Below are 18,594 nucleotides of genomic sequence, written 5' to 3' on the forward strand. Positions count from 1 at the left end.
CCTCGGGATCAGCCCTCCTTTGACCAGCGACGTCATGAACATGGCGTGATCACGTGACGTCATGTGATGACGTCATTATGACGTCACAACATGACGTAATAATGATGGCACATAGTAACGTCACAACATGAGGTAGGTATGGGCATAATTAACGTGGGTATTCGTGCCACTTCTTTCGCCTGTCATGTTTCACTTAAGAGGCCGCGCCACGAGGCACTTAAGGACCTCACCTTAACATGAACCGAACTGGAGAGCACAATTTAATTGCAACAGAAATTTACAGGGTGCGTCGAGAATTGCTGGCATTAAAAAAGGAAAAAATACCGGCTATAGCACGTCATTAGCCATGAAATGTGTCGAAGGAGCTTAAAAAGATATGTTGTGACCTATAACCGGTCATGCGATAGCGTGTAAGAAAGGGAAAATAGACAACCACCCGTTTGTAGCACGAAGCCACAAAGAAATCCATACGGATTTCTCAGAAATAAAGCCTCTTAGTTGCCGAAAAACTCGTCCTGGTCCGGGGATCGAACCCGGGACCAACGCCTTTCCGGGGCGGTCGCTCTACCAACTGAGCTAACCAGGAAGCTAGCAATTGGCAGCGCGAGGGCGAATTCGGCCCTCGCGCTGCCAACTCGGCAGCTAAGAGGCTTTATTTCTGAGAAATCCGTATGGATTTCCTTGTGGCTTCGTGCTACAAACGGGTGGTTGTCTATTTTCCCTTTCTTAGCCCTTCCGCCACCTTGCGGGATTCCGCAGAACTGATTTGCAATATGTGTCCAGTTGCTTCGAGTTGTCGATGAATTCGCCCTCGCGCTGCCAATTGCTAGCTTCCTGGTTAGCTCAATTGGTAGAGCGACCGCCCCGGAAAGGCGTTGGTCCCGGGTTCGATCCCCGGACCAGGACGAATTTTTCGGCAACTAAGAGGCTTTATTTCTGAGAAATCCGTATGGATTTCCTTGTGGCTTCGTGCTACAAACAGGTGGTTGTCTATTTTCCCTTTCTTAGCCCTTCCGCCGCCTTGCGGGATTCCGCAGAACTGATTTGCAATTTGCGATAGCATGTACTTCAAGCACTATCAGTTACATAACCAGTCTTTTGCATCTTTTCTAAGTCTATAAGCCGCCCTTTGGGCACCCGGGAGCAAAGCGAGAGTCCTCACCGTCGGCAGGGCCGGGTGGTAGACGGTGCACCGGCTCAAGCTGCCGTCGGCTTCGATTGGTATGGCCACGTTCCTCCAGGCCTCTCTGGACACGTGGCTCAGATCGTCCGGCGGTCGGCACCAGTGGTCCACGTCGCGGCCGATCAGGAAGTTGGCGAACGCGTGCAGCAGCAGCACGACTACGGACAGCATGCCGGTGAAGAGCAGGCGCCGCTGGAAGTTGCCGTGGCCCAGGATGGCGTAGACGTTCTCTTGGATGAACATGCGGGTATCGCTTACGAGGACGAGCGACGGAGCCGAGCTCACCGGGTGCGTCGCCGCGCCCGTCTCCTGATGCTCCGCGTAGTCTTTCGCCGACCGCATTGTCTCCTCTAGCGGCATGGCGGCAAGCGTACAGCGGTGGGCTGCAATCCAGTGGTTGAAATATCCTGTATCTTTCAGTTTAGGCTGGCTTGCTTTCTCAAAGCCCTGCACGTCGCGTGTCGGTGGCATCGTGCTCTTCTTCTGCGCGTGGAAGCTGGGCGCGTGAAGAGGAAGACGACGGCTCGTCATCATCCCAGCATCATCATGATCATCATCATACTCACAAACAAGTATTTCTTGTTTGCTTGTTCCTAAAATAATGGTGGATATTGCTAAGGAAAGAATGTTTCTTTGCTTATTGTTCAGTTACCAGGCCAAAACACCCGAAGGGATCGGCCATGAATCTATCGGTACCTCGTTTCGTAGTATGAGTTGCTTTCGAAAATATATAGCTTTAGAAATAGATAGTTTAGAATATATCACAATATTGATGCGAATTAAAGAAGAGTAAAAATATAGAATAACAATAAGCTAGTGTAGTAGAAAAAGAAAGGATTGAGAATCTCAAGGCCTCTGCGCAACGCGCAGCACAATCACCAGCGTAAGCACGATGAGCGGCCTTCATAGAGCCCGGTGTTATGTGTCTGAGAGCGCCAGCTGAAAGCACAGTCACAAAGTACACGCTACGCATTTAATCATCACACCTTGCGACGCAGCGAAACACCAACTGCGCGTCTCTAAGGCAATATGCGCACCTCCGTAGCTGGACACCTCTTTTGTTGCTGTGGGAGATGATGCTGAGTATAAAGACTTATGGCTGGATAGAGTTCGTACAGACTGTAGACGGTAAGCTGGGCCGAGAGAGCGCCGACCACGAGAACACTACGAGAACGACAGCAATGAACACTACCATGTTCATTTCATGTTCATTGCAGCCAGCATATCTACTTGAGTTCGAGATCGCGGCCGATTGCGCGTTTTGGGAATCGCAATGCATCATCGTCTGCGTTTTTCTGTTGACGCCAACTCATAACTACTTTAGGTGAGCTAACTTTCATCAGCTACGATGAAAACTAAACGGTACAGTCCAGGGGCGTAGAGAGAAATTTTTTCGGGTGGGGGGGTGGGGGGGGGGTTCAACCATACATTATGTATGTTCGTGCGTGTGTTTGTTGTGCGTGTATACTATAAATGCGCAAGCAAAATTGAAAAATTGGGGGGGGGGAGGCTTGAACCTCCTTGACTGTACCAGGGGCTATGCCCCTGGTACAGTCAAATCTAGCACGCGTCTGAGGGGCTGGTAACTCTCGCAACGTAGTGTAATGGCGGCAATGGCGGCGGCCGTACTGTCGGAGATTCTGATACATCGGCTCTGGGGTCATTTGCCTCCGGTGTCTGAGCTAACTTAGCGTACGACTGAGCTTTTTTAATGGTTGGGGAGCTTTAAACCGTGCACTCGTTACACAATTCATATGGACTAGTGGGGTAGGCATAAATTTGTTTTGGTGGGGTAAAGGGGGGGGGGGCACGTCCTTGATATGAAGTGTGGGCCGGACAGGCAAGTGTGGTCGAGTGTCATATTGTGCTCTTTATCCCATGGCAGAAAGAAACATGGGGGGGGGGGTGTCATGTGCCCGGTATGCCACCTCCTGGCTACACCATTGGTTGTGACACCTGGTGAGACTCTAGTATTCCGTTATGCAATATTACATCTGTTCACGCGATTCCTCGCACATATATGGCGCTTATATACTGTTTTTTCCCTAAAATGTTTCAAGCAACGGCGTGGCTCTGCGGCAGAATAAATGCTTGCCACCTAGAATGCCTGGGCTAAATTCGCCTCGAACCCTATCATCATTTTCTTATTGGATGCGATAGCTGCGACGGACACCGGAGGCGGCCGCGGCTGTAACAACGGGCGCGGCGGACTTCTCCACCAAAATCGGTCGTCGTTGCGAGCTGATAACAGTTTACGCTGCAAAGAGAAACTGCAATTAGTCAATCTTAATATTCAATCCTTCTTGCCTCTCATAAAAAAACTGCGTACGGCATCACAGACGAAGCAGTGGTTAATATCCAGTAGGGTAACACCAATTGAAAGTACCCCCTGAAGTGACAAATTCAAGCCCATATTTAAGGAGGGGTACACTTAGAAATATTTTTCTTTGATTTCAAAACCTTTGACAAGAGAAAAAATGATACAGAGATTGACTTTCATTGAAGTGAAGGCATAAAGGTGTCTGTGCCAGACCAGATCTGCAAAGTAAAAGTTCAGTAGGTGTACTCAGCATCGTAGCCTTGTAATTAATTTTTCAGGTCTTCTCGAGGAACACCATCGATTCTTCGAAGCATATATCTGTTATGGAAAATCAGATGTGGACAAAGGAGGCATATCAATGTTATTGAACGTGGCAAGCTTTTCCAATCGCGCCGCAGTGGCATACACCTACATCACCGATATAGAAATTACAGGAACACCGTGGGATGATACTGCAGTTGCATCATCCGCATATTCGTTAAGGGTGTAGCAAAGCCTTGGAACTCTGTAATGGGTCGTCCTCTCAAGCGCCTTCTAGTGGGTCGTCCTTTTCGGCTCCATTTCTGAAAGAACGCCGCTCGTGCTGGGAGTCCGAGCTCCGCCTCGACAGTCGCCATTGGGAATAGTCAATAGTCGCTGAGTGCCGTCCAATAAACGGCTTTACAAGGGTTAAGCCTTTGTGACCAGGTACCCAGACTTAACGAATAAGACGCAAATGTCTTCGATTCAGCGAATGGAACGTTTCTTGCCTTAGACACGTTTTGTTCGTTGAATCTAAGATATTTGCGTCTTGAAGATGCACTTAAGAAATAACAGAACAAAAGGTAGTCTGTTACAGCGACCGCCAATGTTGTGACTTAGGTAATTTGCATAAAGCTAGGACGATTCCCGGTAACTGCGCTTGAAAAAAAAAGCATAACTTGCACTGGAGGCACGATGCTAAAGAAACAGCGGAACTCATGGGCACATATGTTGTCCTGGCTTTCGCCGTTTTGCTAAGTTTTAAATTTTTTCTTTTTTTTCGTCCTCTTTTTATTTCTTCTTCTCTCTGTTTCTTGTATGTCCTTTTTTTCTCCTTTTGTTCCTTTTTATTCATTTCTCTCTCTCTTCCTATTTCTTTTCCTTTCTTGCTCTTTCTATCTTTGTGTCCTTTTCTCTCTCTATCCCTCACTCTCTTTCTCTCTGCTTCGTTGACTCTCCCTCTTTCTTTTTCTGCACTTCTTTCTCTCAGTGTTTCCCGCTTTCTCATTCTTTCTGTGCTATGCTTCACTCTCTCCCACCCTCCTTTCCCTCCTCGTCACTATCACATGTCTCCTCCTCACGCTCACCTCTCTTTGCCACCCTCATGCTATAGCGCACTATACAAGACTATGCTATGATCTGATAGCGTGCCTGGATAGCCGAGTGGTTAGGACGCTCGCCTTCGGAACGAAGGTACGCGGGTTCAAATCCCGCCTCGTGAAGAATTTCTTTCAGCAACAATTTCTCTCTTGATACCTCTTTCCTTCTCTATTTTGGAACGTTAAACCCTAGATATTATTGTTATTATTATGGTGAAGGTAAAATCCCCGAGGCACTGCGCCGACCAAAGTGAAAATGAAAACACACAGGAAAAGGCGTTTCGGCTCCCGCAGGGGAGCCTTGCTCACAAGTGAAATGAAAAACATGTGACCAGATGGGCTTCCGTCAAACATTAAACTTCAATATTATTATTATCTTTCTTTCTTGCTATCTTTATCTGTTTCTTTAACTCTTCCTTTCTCTCTCTCTCTGGTCATTCTCTCACCCATCAGAGTTATTACAGGCTTGAGCACTGCACAGGCCCGGCCCGGCCCGGCCCGCGGGCAGGGCCGGGCCATCCGAAGCGTTTTCCGGCGGGCCCGGGCCGGCCCCGGGCTTGAGGCTGCGGGCCGGACAAGGCCCGCTTATTAAAAGGCCTAAGTCGCGCCTTCGAGCACACGCGAGCGTTATGCATTGCGTGGTCAAAGGCATTCTATGCCACGCTGAAGTGACACGTGCAAAGAGCTGGCTCTTAGTAAAGCTTTATATTTCATCTGCTTTTGGTGGCTGTTCAGCCATATATAACGTTAACCTGTTTTATCTTGCTGCAACAAATGTATAATCAGGAGCCTCTTTTAAGAAATTGTGTAATTAATGTTTCCAACGCGAGTGTAGAAAATAGCATTAAAGAAAATGTCCCGGGTTCGCTTCTATCCGCTTTTTCATGTTATTTGTGCACTTCTTTTAAATAAATTTTGTTGCTATGTTTTATTTTCACTTTACTGTTATTGTAATGACTTGCCATGTGCCATATAGGCAACATTTCATCTATATTCCTTGGTATTACGTGCCAAAACCACGATATATTACGAGGCACGCCGTAGTGGGGACCGGATTAATGTCCACCACCTGGAGTTTTTTAACGTGCACCTAAAGATAAGTACACGGGTTTTCTTGCATTTCGCCCCCATCAAAATGCGGCCGCCGTGGCCTCGGGGATCGCATCCGCGTCCGATGACTTAACAGGGAAACAGCTTAACCGCTGAGGTACCACCGCAGACAAAGCAATATTTCGATGCATGTGCTCACCGAATTTTTCGTCCGATCACCCGCTGCAAAGCGCCAGGCATCATTAATAATCATCATCAACAACTTATCCTCCAATGGGCCCGGGCCCAGCCTGGCCATGAACACGCGTGCCCTGAATAAGTTTAGTAATGAACGCTCGGGCCCAAGCCGGGCTCGGGCTTGGTTCCGTCATGTACGCCCGAGCCCGGGCTGCGCCCGGGCTGGGCTCGGGTTTCATAAAGCGGGCCCGGGCCGGGCCGAGAAATGCGGCCCGTGCAGTGCTCTATTAAAGGCCACGATAGAAAAATCGGCGCACGTGATCTGGCAGCCAAGCAGAAGAGGACGAAGATGAGAAAGGGGATGTAGAGAGCGCGTGCCGGTTCATGATGATGATAATTTCTGTGTCCGACAGACAAACTACGGCGAGATTCAAGAGCTTCGCTGTTAAAAAAATTTTGCAGTGGCTTAGCTCGGGTATTCCAGGATATACGTAGCGTTAGCAAAGGTTCAGCTGATTATTCTTAGCTTTCCAGATTGTCTAGGATTATTAGCCTTCTTCTGTTTATTCTTCCTACGTTGAACCGCTGATTGCCAGGTAACTACTTCGGAATCCGATGAGATAAGCTTCTCGGCTCTTCTGCGCCGTTGAGCAGCATTTGCGCTGTCCTTCTCCATGGCGTTACCCACCTGCAAACGCCAGTCAGAGGCGCTATCATTCGGCTCCAGCGCAGTGTCAGACGGCGACTGCACTGCGAAGGCGAATAGCTGCGCGCGCGCCGGCGCCAGTGCGTCTACCTCGGCTACGACTTCACTCCCCTGGAAAGCGCAGACCAGCGGCAGCGAGTCGCGTGCGGCAGCGGCGGAGTGCGCGGGAGATCGCGGTGGCGGAGACGCGGAGAGCGTTGAGCCAGCTGTGTGACATCACTGATCCTCGCGCATGCGCAGCACGGCTCATGAGGATCCACGCGAAATCGGCTCCGGCTAGGCAAGTGTAGCTAACGCTACAAAAGGCGCGAACTCAGGTGACCGAACTGAAAACCACTAATTCAGAGATCATGATGCGATTACCACACCTGCATGCCTTCTTGTTACAAACGAAAACATGAAGTGACTACCACAACGTTTATTTCTAGGTTTGCCAAATGGTCTTCAAAAATTCTGTTTAGATATCGATATCGTAAACGGCGAGTATTATTTGGAACTATATCTGTTTGTATCCTAATTGTTCATACACAGCAGCTTAGTGTCAGTGCTTATAGGAGGTAAACTTTTAGGGTCCAAAAGGCCGTATGTAAAACTTACCTGGAGGTAAAGTAATGTCGACCATTGGTGGTTAAAAATTGAGGTCGGCTGATTAATGGAAACATATTTCGACCTTCTCTGTAGTGATACTTAGGCTTTTAGTAAAGTTCAAGCTGCTAGGATATGAAACCTTTTAGGAAAATAAGACAGGTGCGGTTCCTCATATAAAATATTGTTTGCTTCAAGCTTAGCCTAGTACATATACTTAATGAGTGCACATTCTAAAAAAACCAGCGGTGGCAATTTCTAGGCAGGTGCGCCAGAAAGCAAAATGCAGCCGAACTCTAATATCAGACGCATATATATATATATTATATATATACACTAAGTCATGATGAGCACATCGCGGCGCAAAACGGAACATTTATTGCTGGACATCCATTGCATGACTATTGCGCGTGCTCTCTTAGCTGACATATTTTCCGTCCCGCGACTTAAGTCTTCCAGGGTAAGTGACCGCTACATGCTTAATTGATTCTGCCACCGGTATATTGACTTGTTGGTAGAACAACGGCATTTGCACTTGATTATTGTTATTATTATTACTTTATTATTATTGCATTTTCATTATTGTTCAGGGTGCAATTAATGACCTCTAGCCATGTTTCCAGTCTATTCATATAAAGGTAAGCAGGCTGATGCAGAAAAACATGCAATATATTCGGCATGGGATTGCACCTGTACCTCGTTTCTATAAGAATAGTACATAGTGAAACATCAAACAGTAATGCCCACGATGTTGACTCTGGTGGTCTTGCACTTTTTAGTGCACTGTATTACTTACTCTGCTAAATCAGATTTTTTTAATTTTGTTTATCAGTAGTGAAGGTGTCCAGCCTTCCATGTATATTTCTGCAACATGTGATCAAACATATAGCTGGTTGTTTTGTCTTTCCTCGCAGTAGAACGGTCGACAAGTAGATCATTGCATTATTATTTTATATTTAGATAATTCGCGCTTCATGTTTTTGCCATGCACTGACTATTCTTTAAACTTCAGGATTCTGTCTCACCAGAAGCTCCTCTGCAATTTCGTCGGTGAAAATCTAAAATCTAAACTAAATGAATATCGCGTTCCATATAGGTGTATACGACAAAGCGCCTGCACATTTATGTGTTCGAGTTTTTAATTTCTAATTTCCGAACTTTACAATAAACTTTTGTGTTCTTTAGTCATGGACAGACTGTGCATTCTTCCCTTTGTGTTCTTCTCCTGAACTTGTATCGTGCCCCATAGTATGCAAACCTTGTGTTCCGGAAACGGAGGAAAACGAGGTCAGAAAAATTACACCATCTCCCGCTAAAGGGGACCATGAGGCGATGCGAAGCCGGAGCACTTGCACGAGCGCGTTCCGTTGGCGATCGTTGGGCATGCTACCGACCTCGCGTCGTGGAACGCGAAGAGGGACGCTACGCGCGTCGTATCTTCCATCTAGCCTGGCCGTTAATTCTCACAGGGCGAGCGGAGAACGCGGTCGACAGGCGGGCGAGAGGGGGGCAGCGTAGGTGAGGAGAGAGAAGGGTAGGGGACGCGCATGCGCTCGAGCTCCCCGCGGCGTTGCGCAGGAGAGAATTTCGGCATGTCTAGCCCACGTTTCAGAGGAAGAGTGGAAAGGGGGAGGGGAGAGGGTTGGTAGAGGGGGAGGGGAGAGAGAAAGTGGTGAGGGAAAGTGGAGAGGGGTATGGGAGAGGGGAGGGGAGAGGAGGTGTGTGGAGAGGGTATGCGCATGCGCAGTAAGGGTGGTCACGCCGCACACCACCACCACCGGATTGAGCTCCGCCTTAAGATACTTCGCACCTAAAACATTGTGGTTGGAATTCGTCCTTTATCCTCTGGCCCATGCTGGCTGTGTGCATTCAGACGCACTGAGCACCACGAGCGAATAGGCAAACGAAGGGTCACGTTGTTTGCAAATGAAGATCATATTTCAAACTACGTGTGACCGTCCTTTTTAAAATTGGGATACGGATATTATGTATGATATAGCGGGTGAGACTGCATCGATCGTCAATGGCAAAGGGTGTTTATTCAGGCGTATAGCAGTGTTTTCGACGTCCGAAGTATGCAGGACGACCTCGAGCGACATCCCGTTTTTTCTTGGCGTTTGCGCATGCGATGAACTCAAGGTGCATCAATCACACATAAGGGGCTCGAAGAGTGTTCCCCTCTCGTTCGATTGCTAGCCGCACAGCCCTAGTAGTCTCGGGTTGAGGTAAACAAGGGAAATGCTGCGGATGTGTGTGACAAAGAGGAAGTATATAGAGCATACTGCGGCAGATTGTGTCCGCTGCGATTGCATTTGACAGCTGAGAACTTTCGCGGGCTGCCGCATGAACAATGTGCAAATGGCAACTTTCATCTTTTTCTAAAGGGGCTAAAATGTAGGCCTCCTACGGGATGAGCAGCACATATTTCATGGATCCTTATATTATACCCGGCATATCAGAAACGAGAAAGCGCCTTTCAGGCATAGTTTTGATAAAACTCTCTAGGGTGAGAGAGGATGTAAACTAGAGCGAAGTCAAAAATACTTCTGGTTTCAGTAGAAAGTAGGCCACTCTGCATACGGTTATAACGTATGCTCTTGACGTCCAGCTGTCCTTGCTTTCTACGAACTCAACATTTTCTGCCGTCATGCCGTGAAGGGTCAGGGTCGATTGCACTTTCGTTTCTTAACTAGTCGCCTGTAGCATATGGACGATGGCATGTCATGTATTTATTTATTTATTTAGAGGCTTATATCTAACACACTATGAAGGGAATGTTCTAAACAGGGCGATTCAGTGCTTAAGTTTAAACGATTGAGAGCGTCAAGCTTAAGTAGTGTGTCTGTCTCAGGCTGAGCATCGCAATATATCGTAAAAGCCTGGTACCAAATTGTACAGCCTAACGCATTACGACGTGTGAAGTTCGGATTCCCCTTCAAGTGTTACAGAGTGTAACACGCTGCCGAAATTTTACTGTCAAGTAACAACCTGCACCCGCAGCTCCTTACTAGCACCAAGTGCGTCTGATATTAAACTAGGCTTTACTTTATGTCAGATATTTCTCATTTTCGATAGGCGTACAATGTCGCAAAACCATTTTCCGCAATGTTTTCTATCTACCGTAGTTCTATTGTAAAATCCTTTAAAAATTAGCAACGCCTTAGCTCGGCTATGCCAGGACATACGTAGCGTGAGCTAAGGTTCAGCTCATTATTCTTAGCTTTCCATGTTGTCTAGGACTAGCTTGATTATTATACTTACTGCTGCTTCAGTGACACACACACACACACGGTATACGCATTATGTGACACATGTGTATTTATTTTTTGCTCGCCGTCAGGTTGCTTCTCTATTGCCACAAAGACTGCTCGGTCGGCAGCGTGGTAACACGCTGCCGTCTCTATGGGTGCAACGCCAGGCGCAGCGTGCTACTTGGCTACTGCGCCACGGAGGCGCACAGCTGGGCATGCGCCGGCGCCAGTGCGTCTGCCGTGGCTATGACGTCACTCCTCTGGAATGCGACCGATGTTCACACATGCCTGCGACAAATATACGTCGTCAGATAGAGTTCACGTCTGCTTGTATATAGCTCGCATTGCCATTGCCCCGTAAAATAAGGTGACGAGCTCTTCCTGCGCATGTGATTGGCTCAGAGCTTTGCGACTGCAGTTGCGCGACTGAAAAATCTAGCAGCGATCGACTGAGCCAAAGCAGTCGCTTTGCGGCCAAAACGGCCATTTGCGAACATTTGCGACCAGTCGATTTGCGACTAACTTAGTCGCGCGACCGTTGTTAGTCGCCGGTGTGAACGAGCCTTAACGCAGGCTTGGAATGCACCCAACAATTTCTTAAATCCTCAAAGCTAGAGCGCATACAAAAGCTGCAAATACGATGAATTTCACAGAATGGGTGGCTTCTGCGATCCTTATCCGCTGATCGTGGATACTGTTAAATGTTCGTTCAGCTTTATTTAAACTGGAACCTGCGGCAGCTGGTGTCCTTTCACGTAGTCCTTCCACAGACATCGTTCATTCTAAGGGCAGTCTCCTGCTTATTTTGCTTTTAATGCTTCGTTTGCGTGTATTTGAGAATATTTCCGGGTGTCTTATTCTACTTATACGCATGCGCATAATTAATCTTCCAATAATATCATACGGTCGTGTACACGACATTTCGATGCGCTCTCGTGCATTTTTACGTTCCAAATGTCGGACCAATAGGGCCGTACATTTACCTCAGACCACTACTCTAACTGTTAAATGTCTACAGCTGACCCGCTGAGGGAGTAAAGCTCAGCAAGTACGCCAGCGTGAGGCGTTGCAAATAAACTGAAGTGTTTTAAGCACTAGGGAAGATTTCCTTTTCCTAGTAGAAGCCGCGAAGATAACTTGAGGTAAAGAAATTCATGAGCGTGATAAAACTGTTTGCTTGTAGACCTCTGAACCCCTATTGGTGTTGAGTACGCTCTCAAATGGATGTTTTAAGTTTTTGCACCTACGTCTTAATCATGGCCCTCGGTATGTATTTGCTGTTTTGATAGTTTGTAGTTCTGTGTGCTCTCCTACGTGGACGTTACGTAGAAGTTTTATTGGGAATAGTACGAGTTATTATTAGTATATGAAAATATTTTTTACATCTGTTATCTAACTCGAATGTTCTCATTTTAAACCATCTACGCCACAGTACACTCCTACTATTAGAACATTCATATCTGTCGCAGCTTTATTACCAGCCTTTAGCCGGCATGGTGCGATCCAAAAACAGTCATTCAGCGCTAAATACCAATGCTCGATGAATGCGCAGCATACAAAACAATGATAACAGGAGACATGACAATATTATCAGCATAGAATAATTAGCGCTCGGTGGCGAAGGATATCCATCATGACGATTCGAAGCGCGGATATTACAATGGGGTTACAGTAAGGTTTGAGACGGCTGACTTGGACCAGCTATTCACTCGTCAGTAGCTCGACAATCTGCCTCACAGCCAATGTTTGTTGAACTTTGTGGTACGTTCCTTCGTATTATGCTCCATCCGTTGGCCTACACAACACAACAAGCACGCAATGGAGCTGTCAGTCAATAGGGACTTTGGCTTTCTGATGTAACGGGGTTTTCTTGATGCAATTGGAGGCCAGAGGTGAACGTTTATACGAGATGACGGCACTATTCAGAATATGGGAAGTACTAGAAAAACGTCAGAATGATATAAAACGATTGTGTCAAAAATAGATGATGGGCCATCAGCATTATTATTGAAACGACCATGTACGTTCGAGTAACAGCACTCAAGATCGAATCCCGGCCGCGGCGGTCGCATTTCGATGTATGCGATATTCTAGAGGCCCGTGTACTTAGATTTAGTTGCACGTTTGACCAAAGCGAGATGTTAAATATATCCGGAGCCCTCTACTACGGCGTCCCTCAATGGTACCACGTTTTTGAAACGATAAAAGACCCAATGTGGAACTTCTATTGTAGATAGCCATGTGTCATATACAGCAGAAGGCCAGAAAAGGGGAAGGGGCATAAAGAGGGTGAGAGAAGAAAGCAATAAGAAGAACAACTGCACTGATAGCAGCCTGATGTGGACATGTGCCTCATCAGCCTTTATTAATGCCCGCTGCAGCACAAATGTATCCAACAGCAGTGTACAATGCCCCTGCCTAGCGTTACACGACTCGAAGTGACGCCTGGAAACTTAACTTGGAACATGCCCTACTAATGTGTTTCCTTCGAGTGTGTTCACTATCTCTAACAAAGTGCCCCAGTGATCGGCCGGGCGATTATGCATCACATGGCCTCCCTAGCGGAAGTAGTTCCGCCTAATGTCAAATAAATATCTTCTTCCACGCTTGCTGTCTTGAGCACATCGCCGTTTCCCCGCCTTTTAACATGAGGCCTGAAATTATTCCTGTGGTCGTTATTTGCAAGGTCCTTAACCTTATTTCTTCTTGGTTACTGTCCATGTTTCTGCCGCATATATCAATACCACTAGAGTGAAAATGTTCTGCACTATGTTTTTAAGGATATCAAGCTTCCGGTCACCATTTGATGATGTCGGCAGTATACACGATCAACGACGTTGCTGCCATAAAAACTACACGAATTTTCGCCGCCTAGTTTCGTCCTTGGGATACTGAAATGTAACGTGAACTGTATTAATTACGCAACATTGCATTCCTAAATAAAGCCCGTGGCTTGAGAAATTCTACATGATTATACGCCCAGCTGCTGTGGTCTCGAAACGAGGTCGCTCGTATGAAAAATATGTAACATTGACCATTAATTGAAGTATAAACTTTGTGCCAGGAATTCCAAGAAAGTCCTTCTTCGTGGACATTTCTTGGGGCTACCCATTCACAAGCAAGCAAGACGATTCCATTGGACAGAGTGTAACAGTTTACCCGCAAGTGTTCGAAGGCCGGCAGGAGAACTCGGAAAAAGTATTGGTGATTGAAGGATACTCTCTATACCTAAAGAAAGCTTCAGTTCTCGCCGATACAGTCCTCCTGCTAGAAGTAACAGAAAACGGTACTGTTCAAAAATATGTAAGTACAAACTAAACTTTGAAGCGTTTTATTATCATAAGTAGGACTAACAGCTGGGCGAGTTGGGCTTTGATTTAATATTATTTCCAATAAGCCAGTAAGCGGCATCGCCCCCCCCCCCCAATGATTTAGCGTCTTCTCATAGTAAGTTTCCCCCCACAGTGCTGCGCGTACGTCTTTAGCCCATTGTAGAGAGTGCTGCATCATAGCCCATCCGTTCCCGATAGTTTCGTAACCATACTCGCTTCTCGCCGCACGGGGAACTTATCAACAGATCCCATGTTTTTCTTCAAGATATTTTTCTTAACTTGCTTAAGAACACCATGTGGAGACGTGAGCCGAGATATGGAAGCACAAACTACAATTTTTTTTTGAAACAGGGGAAAGATGGCCCAGACTGGCAGGCCTGCGTATTGATAGGTGAATGTAGCTTTAAACAGATCGTAACTTAGATTGGCTTACGCATCGAAACGTTGGCCAGCCAGCTTGAGGTGTCTCTCCTTTGTCGAATCAAATGGAGGAACTTGTATTTTAGGCAGAATAGTAAGCAATTTACGCAAATAATGGAAAGGACGACATCGAATTGTAATATTGAAAGAATTATTAATTCGATAACATGTGTGTGTCTTACTAGTTAAAACTGATTTTTTTTTCACGCCGATATTCGAGGATTGAGGCTCTTACTAGAAATTTAAGATTCAGCTCTAGACCTCCTTACTATGTCCAATGACATTCCAAGCGATTGTAGCAAATTTAGGCTCCATGAACTGCTTAGAATGTATGCAACAGTAATAACGTAAAATAGCCCCTTGAAAAATAGAAGCTCGCTCTACCGCTCGCCCCTTCGTGCTTCTTGCTGATACGCTGTAGCAGGGTTCATCGTCCGTAACTCCGCCACCTCACCCCTCTTCAAAAAACGAGAGTGGTATTGTTTTGATGTCAAAGCGAACGCGCGCCAGTGGCCTGACGTCAGAGCGACGCCAAGAGACGCTGCACTCGGAGGAATATAAAATTAAAGGCACGCTAATTTTAAAGTGTGTGGTAGTGTCACTCGCAAGACAGCGCTCGTGTGCTCTGGGGCATTTCTTAGTTAACGTTGCTCTTCGTTGCGCTCCTGAAGGGAATCTTAAAGGCCACGTAGAAAGAAGTGCGTGCTTCAGATCTGCTACCGCAGGTGGCACCACTGGCACAGGTGCTCGCAAGAAAACCGCTACTGTTTCGACGTACTCGCTCAATGAATTTTTCACTAATTATCGTGACAGTTAATTGCTTTTTACCTTGAGTAAACCTATGCCCTTATATCCTACGTGTCCAATATCACTTTTAACTTGAAGCAGAAACATCTATTTCACAGGAGCTTTATTTTTAAGACATGTTTCTCAACATTTGAAAAACCGGAAGTAAGCGCTCAACCGGAAGTGCTTGGAAGAGAAGCAAGAGTATCACACTGTCCTTGTGGCACTAATGATAGGCACACTTGGCCTTTGTATCCTGCAGTCTGCCTGCGTTGACGTTGTGATAATGATGACCTGGGGAGTGAAGGGATGGGTCACCTAAAGATAGTCTATCTAAAGCAACAGTTAGTTAAAATAGGATAGTTGTAAAGCTTCTCAAATTGATGGGTCACCTAAAGATAGTCCATCTAAAGCAATAGTTAGTTAAAATAAAATGGTTGTAAAGCTTATCACCTCGGTAATTTTCATAAAGCAAGCTTCCGTTAAGGTTTTTTGTGTGTGCGTAACGGTGGGTAGCTGCATTTTATCTCATCGCGGAGGTATCGGCAGTTGACGGATATCACAGGTTAGGCACATATGGATAAAGGCAAAGCCTCTCCCGCTTTCTCAGAACTTTGCTTTCGCCAAAGCACGTATGTTCCGACTCCCACAGAAAGTGATATACGTTTGTCGACGCCTGAAGCTAATGTAGTTGGTAGGACGTATATTAAAGAAACGAAGCACTCAAAAATGCACTGGGCGCAGCAAGAGGACGAGGTTGCAGTATATTTTATTTATGGCAATCACCTTGTGTTCATTGAACAACGTGTCATCCAGAGTACAAATGTATATTCTTGAAAGAAACACCCTTCTAGAATGCAGTGCTGATCACAAATCACAAGTAGCTCGAAGGCTTGCGAATAATCTTATGTAGTAGTACATGTTTAACCTATTACACAAGACATTTTAATAACGAAGCTGTCTTAGTCTACGCTGCGACGCCGTCGTCATCGTCGTCGGAGTAGTAGTAGTAATAGTAGCAGTAGTAACAGTAGTAGTAGTGACGCAGGTCACGAGAACAGAGGGAGGTCTAGATAAACCAACAAATAAAGCTAAATGATGATGATGATGCTGATACTCATGAAAGCTTTGCTAATACATGAGTGCAAAATATAATTTCTGACGGTAGGGGTGACAGCATGACTGACCGACGGTTTCCACGGCGTGGAACTGGCTTGATTTTTTTTGTAGAACAAACGTTGAGTGACCTGTCTAATTTCACGCTGAGCTGTACTGCAGCCTTAACTGTCTGTCTTGCGCAGCGTACTTTTTTCGATACTATTTTTATCCAGCTGCAGTGCCAGTCTTCTATAGCCTCGCCGCATATGAAAAATAGAAGATGCAATCATGTCCGACAGAGTCGAACAAGTGCATGCTGCTTATTTTGAAAGGTCTCCTGGAAGTGTTCACTGGTGTTATGTGCAGGTTAGAGGTTCTGACTACGAGGGACACTTGTTTGAAGATAAGGAAAAAATGGCATCGCTGATCCTCAAGCCTGTAGGTCGAGGAAATTATCACGTTGTGAGTAAACGGCTTTGCCAAGTAAAACGTTTGTATCATACCTAAGCATTAGCGTTGCCAGGAGGAAGATACGGTTGTTCAGAATTCCCTGAAATTATTCCGATGTATTACAGCGAAGCTGCATATGGCTAGGTTTTGTCGGATTGTGCCCGTAGACACAGGATGCATATGAAAAAATGTTCGGTCCAACTCGACCGTCGTGCATCGACCTCTCGCCCCGTCGCCGGCTCACGACATTCCTCGTCCGCTTGCCACCGCCGACAGCGTTGCCAGGTTTGGTTAGGTTGCGCCAATTTGGCTACTTTTTTAGATACGAAAGCATCTTGTGCTCGGGGCAGTGTCCGTTCTGCGGCATCCGCACCCATACTGCGCATGTGCCAACTCTCCCCCCTCTCCTCGCGTGAGCGCGATGTGTGGGGCGATGTGACGGAAGTACTGCCTCAGCATCGTTTCTCCTCTCCCGTTTCTCTCTCTCCGCCACAGCTGTGCGCTCGTATATATTGTGGCGCGCGCTCGCTCCCGTTGCACTCTCCTTCGCAACGGCGCTATGGACGCTCGCGAAGCTGAACGTAAGCGGCAACGCCGGCAAATGAATCTCGAAGCTGCGAGGCTGCGAAAGCGCGCGTTCGCTGTGCTTCCGTCATTCTCTGTGTGTGAAACGCCATGAACAACGTCAACGTCCGCGCTAGTTGGAGCGGCAGCGCCACCACCGCGGAGCCAAGGAATGCTCGGGAAGCCGAATGTAAGCGTCAGCGTCGGCAAGTGGTGATTCAAATGCCTAGACAACCACTGTCTCATAAGTCACATGCAGTGTTGGCGGTAACGCGTTACAAGTAACGGCGTTACCGGTAACGCGTTACTTTTTTTGGTAACTTAGTAACGTACTCGTTACAATTTAGAAACTGTAACGGGTAACGTACTTACGTTAACATTTTTCGGTAACGTGTGGTGTCACGTTACTCGTTACTTTTTCATCCTGGGGGTGTCGTTTTCTTAGAGCTCGCCCCGACAAATTCTTTTGTCGCAGCGTCGGACTGCCGTCGGCCTGCCAGGCATTCACCAAGAAAGCGCGGGCGGAATCGCTTTTTTTTTTGTGGAAATTGTGGGGACCAATTTCTTAAGACGCGCATACTCCTTGTGTGGACATTTGGGCCATCGCCACAAAAAGCTTGATGAAAGCCGCCTAATTCGCCATGAGAAACTGTACGGACATGCTTCTCGTGGAAGTGGATGTAGCAGATGGATTGCTGGCACCTGCGCCTTTTCGTGCCCAAAAGACAAGCCGTCGGAAGAGAAAACGCAAGGGCTGGTTTACTCCATACCACGGGCTCATCGTGAATTTTTTTACATGGGGGAAACGAAGAACTCCCCCGAGAGGCTGCGACAACATAAAAACGATGTCCGCAAGTTCGCGTGACAAAGGAGTACACTCGCTGAGCATAGCATGGTAAACGACCACCGCATCGAATTCGACAACTCCCGCGTCGTCGACTTAAAGCGGCTTTCTGTGGAATTCTGGCCCATCCAAGGGACAGCCGGTAACGTCAATCGGTCTACAGGTGCGCTGCCGATCGAGAGTCTGCCTTATTGTGGAGAATAGGCGTGACCTCCGGCTGGTAGAAAACCCTGAAAAAGAATGCGAGCGGGACGCGAAGCGTAGAATTTTTTGTAGTAACGCAAAGAAGAATATTTTTTTTTTACTCAACACCTTAATACCGCTGCCACACGAACTGCCATAACCACGGTTAAGCTAACTACGGTTACGGCTAACCACGGTTACAGGTAGCTACACGGCAGACATTACCGCAGTTAGTGTACTAATCGTGGTTATTGCAAACGGGTGATTCCACGAGAGATCGACACGGATCCGAAAATAGATATTTT

The 18,594-nt window shown here is 46.8% G+C and overlaps 1 long non-coding RNA gene and 2 other non-coding genes across 3 annotated transcripts; 2 read left to right on the forward strand and 1 right to left on the reverse strand.

Annotated features, from left to right (window-relative positions):
* Positions 1 to 512: 512 nt before the first annotated feature.
* Trnas-gga (transfer RNA serine (anticodon GGA)) lies at positions 513 to 586 on the reverse strand. The gene has a single exon. It is a non-coding gene; the product is annotated as a tRNA-Ser (tRNA).
* A 246-nt stretch (positions 587 to 832) lies between these two features.
* On the forward strand, positions 833 to 906 carry Trnas-gga (transfer RNA serine (anticodon GGA)). The gene has a single exon. It is a non-coding gene; the product is annotated as a tRNA-Ser (tRNA).
* A 10,796-nt stretch (positions 907 to 11,702) lies between these two features.
* Positions 11,703 to 16,751, forward strand: LOC119388831 (uncharacterized). Its single transcript, XR_005182854.2, has 3 exons — positions 11,703 to 11,878; positions 13,677 to 13,915; positions 16,615 to 16,751. It is a non-coding gene; the product is annotated as an uncharacterized LOC119388831 (long non-coding RNA).
* The last annotated feature ends 1,843 nt before the right edge of the window (positions 16,752 to 18,594 follow it).

This window comes from Rhipicephalus sanguineus, chromosome 4, assembly GCF_013339695.2.
Source record: "Rhipicephalus sanguineus isolate Rsan-2018 chromosome 4, BIME_Rsan_1.4, whole genome shotgun sequence".
Lineage (NCBI taxonomy): Eukaryota > Metazoa > Arthropoda > Arachnida > Ixodida > Ixodidae > Rhipicephalus > Rhipicephalus sanguineus.